Below are 16,636 nucleotides of genomic sequence, written 5' to 3'. Positions count from 1 at the left end.
CACAATGAATTCCAGTTTGAATTTAATTTAATATGCAAATATTTGGATGAATTTTTGAGAAAGTCGGCTCCATAAAAAAATAAATCTTCTGAACAAAAATACAAGGGACGTGCAAAACTTCTGAAATATAATAACAACTATTTTCATTAGAATTACTGACTTACATATATAATTATCAGTTTCAGTGATGACGTTAAAAATGCAAAATAATGGTACAGATAGGCACACCATCATCATCATTTCGTGCTGGTTATAATCATCTTTGTTTTATTTATGAAGTCAATATTTTTCTTCTACCTCTTCCTTATATGCACGCCCCTTATTCGTCTTCTATTCATTCATCTTTGTCTTTTCCGTCCTAATTATAATTTACTTCATCATCATCAATATTTTCGTCGCATTAATTGTCAGTGTCGTCGGTTCCTTTATCGTTCGCCTCAGTATGCTCTTTCCATACAGTAAATATTTGATTAACATAACAATTGTCTTGAGTTCGTAAATTTCGGTCGCACACTAGTGTGTATGTGGTAAAAGACATAACACATCATGTGGTCCCAGGCGCAAAGTCAATTTTCTTCGTTGAACTGTATTTTGTGCATACAACCTGTTTGCCCCCACCCTCTATTACACTGTCGCTCTCTGTCTCTCTCTTTCTCTCTCTCTCTCTCTCTCTCTTGATCGATCGAGATTGAATAGAGAACTTACAAAGAATATAAGGAAATAAATACTTGTACTGGACTTCAAAGCGATTAAGAAAATAACTATTCTTGTTCTGTAGTTATATTTGCAAATGTTCAAACATATTTTGATATAATTGTTTTCTTCTGTAATTACTTTTTTAAAAGCAGAAACCTATTGTAATGGATCTAGTTTAGTAATGTTATTAATGTATTTATTAGATTACTATTAAAAGTAATTCAGAGGACCTCAAAAGTAATAAATCCACTATAATTTTTTTTTTTAGTCTACGTATTACATTGCATTTCTTTAATATGTCTGAAAGTCTTCAGAAAATGGAAGAATAAATCTCTCTCTCTCCCTCCTTCTCTCTCTCTCTCTCTCCGACCGCACCGACTTACTTGCACCACTGGCTGTAATACTCCTTTATTTCCATACACATATTATAATGCATTACGAAATATTCTGTACTTCAAGGTGTCTTTTTGAACACGTTTACCAGATTTCATGATACGAAGCACTCATTTAGAACAAAACAAACGATTTTAAATGGTATTTAGTTTCCTTATTCGCCAGACAGGAAAAAACTATGATTTGTATATGTTACCTGATGGATATCATTCAATCTCCAGTTGCATAATTGGAAATTAGAGAATAAATGTATGCAAATTAAAAAAAAAAAAAAAATACATTTTATAAAGGTGTTCGGAAGATTTGATAAAAGAAAAATCAACGGCAAAGAAGGACCAACATTTGCAAATATACATTTCACGTGTGTGTGTGTTGTATTTTTTTGCTGCGAAAATGGTTCTAAGTCGTCATGTTTTGACTTTTTGTTTTTTAAAGTATCAATGTCGTTATCTTCACTAGGCAATATAGATCGATCCATTTCGTTCCACAATGATGTTGTCATCGTTATATATAGGTTACAAACATGTCGTCAACAACTGCCCCTTTCCTGATAGAAGAGTTACTGCCCAGAGTTATCAATGGATCAAAGAGAGGACGTGTAACTCGACCTGTTAACAGCACATATGGCGACATGTATGATGGACTCACATACGTTTGCACAAAATAAAATCTTGTTTCTATAAAATGCACCATTAACATTGCAATCCTTATTTGTATATATAATGCGCATTCTGAATGGATACACTTCTTTAATCTGCATAGGGAGAGAGAGAAAGAGAGAGAGAGAGATAGATGGAGCGATAGAGAGTCGAGGAGAATGTTGAAGATAATGGAAGATACATATTGCGTGTCAGAAAGTAATTTCAATCGATGATTGGATTTTGTTATGATACAAAAAGATCGTTACATCATCCTTTCTCTTCAGCTTTCCTCTTTAATTTTAGAAACGTGGTAGGGGTGTATTGACATCCAAGTATCACTGAGAAGGGTTTATTAAAACAAAAGATAATATGGTTGCAGCTTGTGCCAACAATTACTTGAATATGCAAATTCTACAGCATTCAGTAATTTTTAATTGCACGTAACTGGGTGTTAATTATCTAATTTCAACGGCACTTCAGCACATTACAGGTTATATCGTACAGAGGAAATTATTCTAAAATGTTCTGCCAAAAGACACAACAACGTTCGGATCAGTATAATATGTGCAGAATTAGACCTCGTTGCATTCTGTGCATAAGCACGTCAGTCAAATCATTTGTGTAACACGGATATCATGTTTTGGTATCTACAACCCTTATCATTGGATACACGGAGCAGGCTACGAAAAAGTCTTGAAAAAACGATAGTTATGACCTATTTAGATACTGGTTAACTGAAGTATGCAGCTCTAAATATATCAAGTTAGAAATAACCAACATCCAATGTATATTTATGTTTTGTCTTTTTAACGTAGCTATACCAATTTTTAGTCGTTTCCCATCAAATAACCTTATCTTGAGGCCGACAAGTTCTAACATCAATCTATACATGCCAAGGGAGAAACGAGGCAGCTGCTAGTACCATTTTTTAAGTCGTCAGTATGATATGGCCGGGGTTCGAACCCTCGACACCATCCGTGGCCTCTTCTCGAACGACTTAGGCCACAAAGAGGTAAACTCTAAATGCAGTCCTGTTAAGAGTTCAGTAAGATATCAGATTATGACCTGTTCGCAAATCGATGCGACAATAGTTAACCACTATATTCTCTTGAACTCTTTATATCGTCTATGTTATTATTGCTTTTGATAGTAGTAGCAGTAGTAGTAGAAGTAGCAATAGCAGAAGTAGCAGTAGTAGTAATATGAATAGTTGGAGCGGCTTCTCTTTGCCAATATTTTACAACAGTACTCTCGTGATACTGATCTTTTCTGAACTTTCCACGTAATGCTTTGATATATATATATATATATATATATATATATTCTTTTTCTAGTATGCGCTAAACATAACAAAGAACTGTTCTTGGATGCAATTTACCATCTAAATGCTTTGTCGATTTTTTTGTCATTTGTATAGCTTTCCTACGCTGTTCAAACATGCAATCAGTTTTGATTTGGGCCAGATTTCGTCATGCATGGTTGAGATAGAAATTAAAAATGAAATTCAATCAGTTTGCAATATTTCAAACACAAGAGAATCACTCAATTTCAAATGAGCGCTAAATGCAGATGTTCGAAACGCATGGTAAATTTTGCAATTAAAAAAGACAAGATGCACTTCTCTAGCGTCCGTCCTTATATTAACAACAATTGTGGAATATTCATCTATTCAAGAACGGATGCACAAGCTGCAGCACAAGTGCCTACTTTAACAGTGCATGTATATGAACGTCTGGTTAGTATAATGGTATACATGCTGAATTTAGTAGAACTTAGTAGAACGGAAGAATCTATTTGATAAGGTGGTGATAACCTGAAACAGCTTGGTCGGTTTGAGTCGAATGAGTTACCTTTGCCAAAGTACTGTCCACGGGACACGTGTGAAAGTTATATTTGGAAATAGAATGTCTGGCTTTTTATCTCCAACTATAAGTTGAACAGCATATAGTGATTTAAACAGAACAATCAATGTTTGACTTAATCACAACAGCAAAACCTGGCATGTGACTGACAGTTATTCCATAAAGACTTGCTAACGTTATTGTGTGTTTCGAAAATGTACCCATGACTGAAATGTGTCTCGAACAGTCACATTGTTTATGCACATTTGGAATAGTTCAATCGCTAGTACAAAAATATAGCATTAATTGTAAACAATATAAAGTGCCATTAAGGTCGGTTGCCATGCTAAACTAAACTAAGAGAGCTATCAAATTTATTTTTAATAGCGAATTGAGTGTCAAATATAGCATATGTTCAAGGCATACTGAGCATAAAGTACCAAAATGTTTGACTAACCACCACTTATACGCACCATCCCAAGAAATCGAGAAAAATTCCCTACCCCTCCCATCTGTATGAATCTATGTTGCACCCATCACGGATGGACATAAAACACAGAACAGTATTAATAAAGAAATACTTAATGACCTGCCACTGATAACGTACCGCACTGTAAACATAAGCCAAAACTACATAAGGCTGAACTAGAAGGAACCTCTTCGTAAGAATGACATATAATTAAATCTCTTTCGAAGCCATGAAATCACCAGACCTCTGATGTAAAACCTGAAAACGAGTGGTAGGTCAAGAGCTTTGGAGTAGCTGTAGAGCAGTACAGAGCTTATTTTCCATTTTGTAAGAAAACATTTCTCTGGTAATAGTTCTATCTTTGTATGTATGTGTATATTCGTTATCATTGTCAGAATGTTGTATACTTAGAATTAGTGATATTAGAGATCAGTCCTGGCAAACGGAATCCTCTCTAAGACCTGCTGAGAAAAATGAGAAAATATTTTCATTGCATTGCGTCAGTTCAAGGATTCCTGTAGACCGTTTGCTCTTTTGTTCTTCTGTCGTATTGATCTCTGCGACCATAGCCAGTGTTCTTCCCTTTGCGTCAATACTTTCCACCTTTTACAGTTATTGTCTTGCGCCTATTTCTATATGTAATCATGATGTCAGCAGTCCCAGTAGCTTAGCTGGTACAGCGTCTGGGGTACGAAACCAGTCCAGGCCAGACCAGCACGGAAGGGCTTGAGTCATCGTGCCCAAATTCATCTGCGTGATATAACGAAACATATTGGAGGTGCCGACCGAAACTAACCAACGAAGATTTTTGTCATTATTAACATTGTTGCAGGAGACATTGTCGTCTCCATCGCCGCCTCAAATGTCACCACAACCATCACATTTATGATCATGTTGTTCATGATCATAAGTTCGTTGATATTTGACAGATACACTAACTCTAAATTAAAAATATATCCTGTCTAAATTTAATTCGCTACATGTATCATGCAGGAGATGTTTCATATAATCTCTACACCAACAGAAAAGGAATCGTTCGAAAGTAGAATGCTACCACTGTCACTGGCGGCCGCCATTAGAAAATCACGTCATGCTACAAAGTCTTCATTTACAGTGACACATACATATGTCATTGGATATTTTCGTAAATTGTCCCCTGTCAGAATTCGTAACTAAAGGTTCTGGTATGGCATATTCAGTTATTACTGTTTAATCTCTCTCTCTCTCTCTCTCTCTCTCTCTCTCTCTCTCTCTCTATATATATATATATATATATATATATATATATATAGGTATTTTTACCGCCATGATGATTTTTTTGTGTTAGCCACCCATAACAGTAGACAACGTGGGTTCAGGTCAAGTACAATTTCTCCAAAACGGCATGGATGGCAATTATTTTGCATTGCATGAACATGTTTAGTTCACAATTTTCTGCAAAATTATCACCTAGGAAAAGGCTTGTGTTTGCTCTGTGAGCATCACATGTAGCTTAGCTGGTACAGCGTCTGGGGTACGAAACCAGTCCAGGCCAGGCCAGCCCAGATGGGCTAGAGTCCACGCGCCCAATTCATCTGCGTGATATAGCGAAAAATATTGCAAGTGGCGACGGGAACTAACCAACGAAGATTTTTGTCATTATTAACATTGTTGCACGATACATTGTCGGCTCCATCGGAAGGTACGCGGAAATACTCTGGAAATTTTCTACAACAGCCCTGCATGCAAAAACGTGTCATAGGCAGCTGTTATATCAAGGAAAACAACTCCAGTTTTAAGGTTCCTCTGAAAACCATTTTCAACAAATGTAGTCATGGCAAGGACTTGATCGCAAGTGCTAAGGGCACGCCTCAAACCTTTCTGCTCAACAGTTATAATATTCTCCATGTTTGGACCAATTTGTTGGATAATCAGGCGCTACATTACCTTAAAATCGACTGAAACCAACGAGATGTGCCGATAACTCGCCGCGTAAGGGGGATATTTGCCAGGTTATGGGAACGCAATATCCTTTGCCTGACGCCACAACATCGGCAAGCACTTTTCCCTAACATTCCGGGTGTAAAAAGGGACAAGCAATTATTTTGCCTTCTAGAGATGACGCCTTAAGAAAGACAGCATGTTGTCGTATCCTGCTACTTTACCTGATTTGATACTGCATAGCACCGTTTCAAGCTCTTTAATTGTAAATGCCTCTGGAGTGGTTTGATCTAGTTCGTCTGACTTCTGACAGCAATATTGTCGCCATCTCGTACTTCACGTCTGTGTTGTTTCTCCAGGGATGCTTTTGCGGCTTTTCATAAGCAGATAACTAGAGCATTTTTTACAAGAAGTTTAGCGTGAACTGGTGGTTTCTTAGCGGTGACAAGTGTTCGAATCAAGCTTCAGCATTTGCGGCTGGCGCGCATAAAGTTTAGTAATCCTGAGGTTTTCTCAAAGCGAGTATGCCTATATATTCATGCATCAAGTTAGTTATTCTTGGACAATTTTGTAATCAGTCACAAACCATATTTGTTAGTTATTTTTCATATTCATTTTGTTATTTTTCTAACTTCTTGTATTTATACAAATTGAACTTACGAAGAGCGAATGACATACATATATACTGTGCAATCGATTTGTAATTATTTTTGACCTCATAACTCTCGTGAAACGTGTTGTTACTCGCTGTTACTTATAAAAAACTGATCAGACATTTACTCCATGCTTTTGGAACAGCGAATCACATTTATTAACATTGCATTACGTACCCCCCACAAAAGCCTTCGTACCTTACCTCTACATTGACAATAGGTTAAACAATTCTAGCCATATTTGTCATTTATTGTTTTAAATTCGATTCTATTTTTGTAATTTTGCTCACATAACTTAACTCAATGTTATATCCTTGATGACTTCGCGAACTTTGCAAAATGTGAACTTATTAGAACTTTTTGACGTTATGTCATTTCAATGAACTCATCCCAAAAAGTAAAGTATTTACATGCTATGTAATTATCGATATACACGATCACCATAATAATCTAAGTAATAGCTTTTGCAGCAAGATTTATGTTCACTTAATTGCCCGTAGTGACGGAGGCTGTATTCGGACCTTAGCCATATAAGGCTTCTAGTCTCGTAAAATTAGCGGTAAGCCAATCGACGTATGAACTAATGCAAAACGAACACTTATGTTTCAATATTTGCCTTTAATGATTATACTGATTTAGTAGACATACATGCCCAAATTTTACTGATATCCCGCTGAAGTTTTAAAATGGCCAATTAATTTCAAAGATTCCCATCGACATTATTGGCTGAGAGTCAAATGGGTGTTTATAGTCGTGAAGTCACTTATCGTAGATCTAGTGCGAGTACTTTGGAGTAATGATTCGCTTGTACCCTAAATTCTCGTTTTTATGACCGAGAGCAAATGGCACATAAATGCTATGTTATACTATATAGTTAATAATAACAATGAACTGACCGTGGCAATGTATGGGTAACCACTCAATTTGTCGAACCTACATCTTTTTATTGGGGGACGATTGATGGAAAACGTCATAGTTGTGTCAAGATATTTTGAAATACAACTAGGACTTTTACTTCTAATATGAGATCAACTGTATCTAACTTAACAAAACATAATTTATGTATTACTCTAAGCACATTTTGATCCGAATTTAAACGTTTTGAACTCCTAGAACGGACAGACAGATTCGCAGGTGGATCTTAATAGACAGAAGTAAAGATAAAGAGATTAAAGTGTGCATGTATACTACAGCCAATAGTTGAATTGCAATATGATCAAGAAAGTTTAATACCTCATCATGTTACTTTTGAATCATGCTCAGCATTGGCTTCTCGTTGTCAATAAATCGAACGAACGTTTACCATTAATGCTCATTTTCTCTCTGTACTTCACTAAAGTAAATTGTGCCAGCAATATGCCAATGTCTAAATTACTAGATAGAAAAATAATATATATCATTCTCAAAATAATGTTTGATACCTCTAACGCCTTTCGGTCGTTTTATAGCCGAAAACAAATTTCCATAAAACAGACTTAGCTAATGGCGAAAGAAGAACAATAAATACGAAAACACGCCTGAAGTGATGACCGATATCCATTAATTTATTTTGGTTGTGAAACGTAAAACATTCAAGTGTTAAGGAAAATATATGTTATTTTGAAAGAGCAGCACAAATACTGATTACGTATAAAAATTCTGATACGACGTATTCCCTTTTCATGTTCTCAGACACCGACGATGCCTTATCTGTTGAATTTAGGTTTAGAACGCATGCATCTGCATTTCGACGTGCCTGAAATTACTGCGCACGTGCCCTTACAAACACTCGATTTTCCTTCAATGTCTCCCTTGTCATAACAACGACCCTCCTTGTACAAGCACTTCACCCCGTCTGTTCCTGCCATGAAAATGCAGAGGACAAAGACAGTGAAAAACGTTTGCCACATCTTCGTCAGGATCTGAAATTAATATATTTTCCTTTCATTATTGAAATGATCGAAATATCAAAAAGCTTATAATGTCATGTCTTATTAATCATAAATCAACACTAATACTTTTCCAGTTAAAAGATAACTTCTCTGAATTTTGTTCTCTATTGGAATTTACTTTATATATTACGTTATTTCTCTGCTAAATCAAGAAGGATACTGTAACATATAAACGATGTGTAAGCAACAAGCATAATGCCAGCATGTTTCATGGCGGTATTGTTCAAAAGGAATATATATGATTAGATTTGTCATCAGCTATTACATATACCCAGCTATGTTACATGACAATAAACGCATGATATGGACGTTAGTGACATATATGGTCTGTGCAAGCGATCGATACTAAACGTATTCACGTTATTGGCTACGTACAATATGCTATTCATAGCACGAAAATGTGTTAGAATACCAAAGAAAGCATGTGATATGAAAAAAACAAAATGAGGTTAAGTACAGTAACATTACTGCCTTCAAACATTAAGGCATGTTGGTAGCGGTTTCCGTAAATAAATTGTATCTATCATAATTCAAATATTACAATAAACTGAGGGTGCAAACCTGTTGAATCATAATACAATGTATTAAAATTTATATTATTTATATTATTATTATTATTATTATTATTAGTAGTAGTAGTAGTAGTAGTAGTAGTAGTAGTATTAGTAGTATTGGTTTAAGGCTGTGTTGATATGTTGTAACACTGATAACAAAACTATACACCATTCACGTTCAAATAATTTTCAGTTTCCATCTACTTTCAATTTTTGATGCGTGTTTCAATCTGCGATGACTTACAATTGTGCACATCCATGCGGCTCTACGAAGAGAAATTTTCTTTAGTGACTTGGTTATGTTAAACGTCCATTCAAATTCAGTTTCTAATCTTTGGCTATTTCTCTGTTAATTGAAGACAGAGAAAGGTGAACATAAATTCATGATAATGTCCGAGTCATGATGTCCAAGTCCTAGATATCACTATATACTGCCATGCTGCCGACATCGTAGTGATATGACTAGACAATTGCTAAAGCTTCGATAAATACCTCAATCACACAGTTACACACACACACACATACACACGCTTAAATCACTTGAAATAACTTAATCACAGACGTCCCAATAAATCAATCCTTGAAGTCGACGTAAGACCTTTTGGTCAGCAATTTCTTGTGATTTTTGTCATCATCACTAGCTCTAATGAATGCCTTAAAAATACGGTTAGGTAGCACCTAAACTTTACGTTCCCCTATTATCATTGACACTTGGCATTTTGTCCTTGAAAGATGCGTAGATGTTTCAGTTCCTCCTAAACCAGTATCATCCAGGGGATGATGACAATTTATATCAGAAAATGTAAACACCTGATTGACCTTGCCGAATCATCATGCTAGACAATGGTAGAGACAGATAGTTGAAAAGCATGACAAACACATTACATGTTATCTCACGCTCTTTGTGATAATTATCTTGGGTAGAACCAAAACAATCTTATGATCCTTTACAAATGGAAACGAATTGTTTCCTAAACCTTGACACTGTTCATAAAACATTCGACAAATTCTTAAAAATAATTAATCCTTGACTTTACGAACTTTAAGCTCTTATCAACAGAAGGGGAATATGGTGGTGGTGAACGATCTGGATTGTTAGTTAAATTTTGTATGACCCACCGTCGCACCCTTGACTAAGAATACAGAAGTATACACTGACTAAAACTAACTGAAGATTCACACCAGACCGCCAAAAGTAAGTACCGATGGAGAATCACGTCGTCTTAATGATTGTTATATCTCACTTGTTTCATAAATAAAATCATATTTGCGAATGGTAACGTTACGACCATGGAATACTTTATGTAAATCATAATACTCCTAAAAATTGCACTATGTACATACGAATATATAAACCTGTGTATGCAGTTTGTGTTGGTACAAATATCAACTTACCGATTTCCTCTCTCTCTCTGCACTGTTAACCCACACAAAACTCCTGCCTGAGAATAATTCGGTGATCTAAATGCAATACGGAAAGATATATAAATATATGGATGGATGGGAAGATGGAGGAACGAATGGGCTGATGAATGGTTGGATAGATGTACTGTAAGATTCGTGTATTAATAATATATACAAATTTTTGTGCAGATGCATGCATATATAAATTCTTGCACACTTACATATTCACACACAAAAACCGACACATACATACATACATGCATAAGTACACGCACAGGAAAATCAATCTAAAAACAGATTCCATAACAAATATCAATCTAAATTGGATCCTAAACCTTCTGAAATGTTAGCAATTTTAGACAATGAAGGATGATTGGTACAGTGTAATGAAATTTAAAGGTCTAGTACATGGTTTTGTTTTGTACTTTTTGAAAGAGGTTCAAATTGATTGGATAGTAGTAATTATTCTAGAGGATTAATAAATCCAGCAATGCAACAGTGACATTTGCAAGAGATGCTTATGATTACTGTGAATATAGAGAAGATGGCAAGGAGATACGAAACTGTCTAAATTAATGTTCCAGAACATGATATTAAAGCGGGTTATTAACTGTGTACGTGATTTTAATATGAGAAAGTGACTTAAAAGCTTCCTACGTTCAAAATGTTTTTTTGGATATAGGGTCATTAAAATGAAACACGTATTTGAGTCATTAGGATTAACTAACGTAATATTCACACATAGAGGTGAAAGGACAAGTTTTATTCACTATGAAAATGAGCAAGGGAACAACGTTGGATTATTAAATGTTGCAGTAAAGTAAACGTTATCTTTCGGGAACAAGGATACAAATCAATGTTTCACTGAACATGGAAACGAAGGCGCGTCCCAAAAATACTCGAGGGGCTCTTAATTATATAATTAGTATTCCTCTGAAATTATTGATTGCATGATTGACATAACTGAACAAATTGCACTCTTTATGTGTCTGTGAAGCAACTTTCAAAATATATGTGATGCTGTAAAAACCGACTTTAGGGCGAAGAAAGAAGTAGCAGATGATGGTGATACTGCAAATGATGGTTGTAGTGGTACTGGGAACAGTAATAATAGTGTATGTGGTTGCCACAAAACTGGTGGACAACAACGACAACTGCGATCTAATATTGACAATACCGAAGTTTAAAATAATGATTTTACACAATCATTTTAAAATAAACGCAATGTGGCTCAAATATGCTAAACAAACAAATGCAAAAATTGAATGCAGTTGCATGAAAATAGGTGAAACAGGAAATAATATTTAAATTTTCAACAATTGTACCGAATTGCTATTTAGAAATCTGAAAGTATTCCCATTCTCACTTTAAGTAGAACATTTATTTTCCTGCACAGAATATATATATATATATATATATATATATATATATATATATATATATATATATATATATATATATATATATATATATATATATGCGGAGAGAAAGCGAGGGAGTGTAATAGAGAGAGAGGACATGAACTTGCCTGATGGATATCCGAAGTAGTCTGGTAGTTAAATGGTGCCAATTTAAGCTCTGTACTGAACAACTATTAGCGATTTCAGACTCCAGTACTTAAAAACAGCTTGCCGCAATGCGTCGGATCTTTAAAACCACATGGTTATATAAGAGCTATGAGGGTCCATTGCACAGATTTTAAGCACCGAATTGATGTTGCATCAGCCGAGTTATAAATAAACACCGGTCACGAAACCAAATGCATCAGCAAATAACAATCTAAATCTTATAGTAGAATGATTCGTCACATGACGAATCTGGGTTGGGATTGGATTAGAGAAGACGCCAAAAGCAACTGCGTTTACAAGATGTTTATTTATAAACGCAATTTAAATATTAACAGATCTGACACCATTATAAGCAAAAATATATGGAGATTTATAAAGTTACTAACATGGAACTATCAACAACAATTAACTAAACGAGAAAAATCTCAAACATGAATTTAACAAATGGAATTTCAAACAAACGTGTATTATCTCCTATCACCGGTCAACAAAATAAAAGTATATGACCTACACCCCAGTTTAAACAAAATCTTGAATGTATCGTTCATACAACGATATTGAAATGCATGTGAATTTGAATGTATCGTTCATATAACGATATTGAAAAGCATGTTAATTTCAATGTATCATTCATAAAACGATATTGAAAAAGGAATAAATGAAATTATGAACCTATCGATCGTTCATATGAATGAAAGTATGAACCTATCGATCGTTCATATAACGATATGGCAATATGAATGAATGAAAATATGCTCAGATAGCAATAGTGGAAATAACATGGAACACTATATAAAACTATCATGGCGCCGATTTGACGTCCAAGATGAAAATCCGGTTCCACTTGCTCTAGTCAATGGCCAGATAAGCGCCCACGCACGGTCCGCCCCTCTGTCTGTTGAAGGATTCCTCGATATCCCTCTCATTTAACACAGACCGATGGTCGCGAAGCCTTGGTCCCTCGCATCGAGAAAACCAGTAAACCCTTCCGATCCAACGTCACCATAAGAAAGCGTATAAATCACGAGAAACCACACAGCATTCTGTGACTCCACATCAAACGATGTATAAGGCACGGCAGGCATGTATAAAGCAGCTATACAGCTGGTGACTGCACATCAAACCATATACAAGGCGTGGCATAAGTCAGCTCCAGAGCTGGAGATTTGCTTCCGTAAAGGGGTAAGCTTCCTGACAAGACTCGGCGTAATCGATATCGGTCAAGTCATACAAGCATATACAAGGTAGTCAGATCCCAATGTATCCAGTTTTATTCCATTTCCTTTAAATGCACATGATAAGACTTAATTCACCATTAATGGTAAGGTTAAAGGTTTATTTCGTCCTGATGCTGTCGGTTGTTGCACCGTTGAATATGAAAATAAATTATGGAACGATGTGAATGTCGAAGGCAATGATGTATTTTATGTAATATTAATAGTTTTGACAAAGTAATTTCGCACAAATAGTTAGATTTAAACACTAACAACAAGAGCATCCCTCTTGACAAGTCGGGGACAATGAGTGGTGATATGGCTACTTCATTAGCAAACTTAACAAGAGATCCTTGGGCTAAATACCCAGGAGAAAAACATCTTCCTTGATATTAGTATTGTGGTCCTGCAACCCGACCTGATATTCGACGTGACGAGCAAGATGAAACAAGACCTGGTGAATATCCAATACATGATATTGATAGAGCATGTCATATCCACAATAAAGCTTCTAAAAATAACGATCTGCAACAAAGACCTTATGCAGATGTAAGTTGATTCACTCGATAAATTCTATACACAAAAAAATCTTTCAAAGAAAAATTAACTAATTGGTCGGTACAATCTGCGATGAGATGTAAATTACTATTCGGAGGCGGTATTTAATCAACCAATTATTATAAAATAATGGAATCGGTTTAATATAGACAAAAATATATAGGAAAGGTAAAGCAGCGATTAGAAAACTGACTGATGCAGCAAATGTTACACGTTTTGCTGCTGCAAAATGGTTAGGACAGCAGACAAATGGCAAATTTAACTACCGCCACCTAAAACACTTCCGCATGCACATTTGAATATAAGCTCTACTAATGGCTTTTATCTAGCAGATACTTTATTTTTACCACATGATACTATAACAATTGGTAGACGTAGATTAACATACAAATACGCGTCAACAGCCGTTGACGTTGCAAGTAGATATAAAGGAGCGGAGCCGTTATCAACTAAATAACAACTAAAATGTGTTCTGCTTTTGAACGAATTTATCAACGAGGACTCTTGCAATGGCCTCAACTATTACTGGCTGATCCTGAAAAGGAATTTATTAATGCAGTATCATCTCTGATGACAACAAATAACGTTAAAATCAGACGAGGATATACTGCAATTCATTGTTATCAGGCAATTTTGAACGATGGAATCGAACACGTGCTGGGCGGTTTTTTAGAAATCAAGGTGCAGTATCATCTCTGATGAAAACAAATAACGTTACAATCAGACGATAATATACTGCAATTCATCGTGATCAGACCATTTTTGAACGATGTAATCGAGCACGTACTGGGCGGGTCTTTGGAAATCAATATGCAAAGGAAACAATTCACAAAGATATGAGATCTCGCGAATGGGTTGCATGATTACCAAGAGTAATAGCTGCCTTAAATAATGAACTTACTCGAAACAACTGCGATGAAACAATGTGATTACAAACAAGAACACATATCAATATATCCATATGAATTTTCGAAAAAACATCTATTAGATCATGCAAAATATTTATATGAACCTGGTAAACCTAATGGTGGTATAAAAAGCGCGACACATCATATCTGGAGTATTACGACACATATTATGGCTAGCGTGGTAAGATCCACGGTTAGACATGCAATCTGCAGATTAAGTTCAACTGCTCCTCAACGTGGATTGCACGCGAGAAATTACAGGTAATTCCTGAAAGACACACAATTACCACCGCATTCACTTTTGCAAACTAACACCTCGACAGAGATTACATTCAAGACAGGTCAGCATTACATTTTCGCATGTATGACCAATACTACTATTAATTCTGTCTACAGTAAATTCTCTTGGATTAGTATTTGAATGCTGCCACAACATTTCGGTTTTACAGCTCGCATTATGATTATTTTCTTTTTATTTGATTATTTATTGATTATTTCCTGTGAAGTCTATAACAATTCACCGCAGCTGAGACATTCCGCTGACTCGAGACACTGCACGATAATCTAATTTTGGCCATTGGATACGATCATCAACGATCCAAGGATTTGTGTCAGAGATGGTTAATCCTTATGATGAATGAATCGTCCTTGCGTATCCTAGCGTTTTGGAGTTTTGTCTCTGACTCCGTCTACTCAGAGTCCCAGTGTGGATTTTGAGCCGGCAGGTCAACTGTAGACATGATATTCTCACTATGTCAGTTGCAGGAGAAGTCTTGCGAGCAGCAGATGCCCCTCTGCATTGCCTTCATAGACCTGACGAAGGCGTTTGACATGGTTAGTCGGAATGGACTCTTCAGACTCCTACAGAAGATCGGCTGCCCCCCCCCCCACGTCTACTTGCTGTCATCATGTCGTTCCACGAGAACATGCACAGCACAGAGTGCTTCAATGGCGCAACATCTGAAGCATTCCCAGTCATCAGCGGAATCAAGCAGTGTCCTTGCACCGACGCTCTTTACCATCTTCTTATCCATGCTTCTCCAGTACGCATTCAAGGACTGCAGCGAGGGAGTGTACATACCAGGGCTGACGGCAAGCTGTTCAACATCGCCCGTCTCCGTGCTAAGACTAAAGTCACAGAGGTACTCATCCGTGAATTGCTCTTCGCCGACGATGCATCCTTGACACCACACACACGGAGTATGGACTTCAGTAACTGGTATGACGCCTCACCATGCTTGTAAGGAATTTGGACTGACCATCAGTTTGAAGAAAACGAACGTCATGGTGCATTACGCAGACTCCCCTCCCTTTGTCACCATCGATGGGTACAACTAGGAAGTTGTCGAGAACTTCACTCCAGCTCACTCTCCATTGATTCTGAGGTGAAAGATAGGATTGCCAAGGCAGCAGCAGTGATGGCGAGACAACCACATAGTCTGGAACAACCCCAACCTCACAGAGAAGACCAAACTTCGTGTCTACCAAGCCTGCGTACTCAGCTCACTTCTCTACAGCAGCGAAACATGGACCACCTATGAAAGAGACGAGAGGAAACTCAACAGCATCCACCTGAGATGTCTGCGGCGCATTCTGCACATTCAGTGGGAGGACAAAGTACCCAACACAGAGGTTATAGAACGCCCCAACATGAACAGCATTTTCTCCATTCTCAGCGAGAGGCGCCTTCCCTGGCTTGGCCATGTCAAGAGAATGGACACAGGCCGGATTCCCAAATACATGTTATATGGGCAGCTAGCAGAAGGTGCACGATCAATTGGACGACCACATCTGCGCTACAAAGATGTTTGCAAGAAGGATATGAAGACGGCAACCATCAATGTCAACGACTGGGAGAGCTGTGCAAACAACCGTTCCAGCTAGTG

General features: G+C 36.7%; 1 long non-coding RNA gene across 1 annotated transcript; it reads right to left on the bottom strand.

Annotated features, from left to right (window-relative positions):
* Positions 1-8,133: 8,133 nt before the first annotated feature.
* Positions 8,134-12,257, bottom strand: LOC149772018 (uncharacterized). Its single transcript, XR_016418033.1, has 3 exons — positions 12,031-12,257; positions 10,494-10,559; positions 8,134-8,514 (listed from the first exon to the last, which is right to left on the bottom strand). It is a non-coding gene; the product is annotated as an uncharacterized LOC149772018 (long non-coding RNA).
* Between the last annotated feature and the right edge of the window lie 4,379 nt (positions 12,258-16,636).

This window comes from Sinohyriopsis cumingii, unplaced genomic scaffold (genome assembly GCF_028554795.1).
Source record: "Sinohyriopsis cumingii isolate HCF-2022 unplaced genomic scaffold, ASM2855479v2 utg001527l, whole genome shotgun sequence".
NCBI lineage: Eukaryota > Metazoa > Mollusca > Bivalvia > Unionida > Unionidae > Sinohyriopsis > Sinohyriopsis cumingii.
This window is presented reverse-complemented; position numbering and strand designations above follow the sequence as displayed.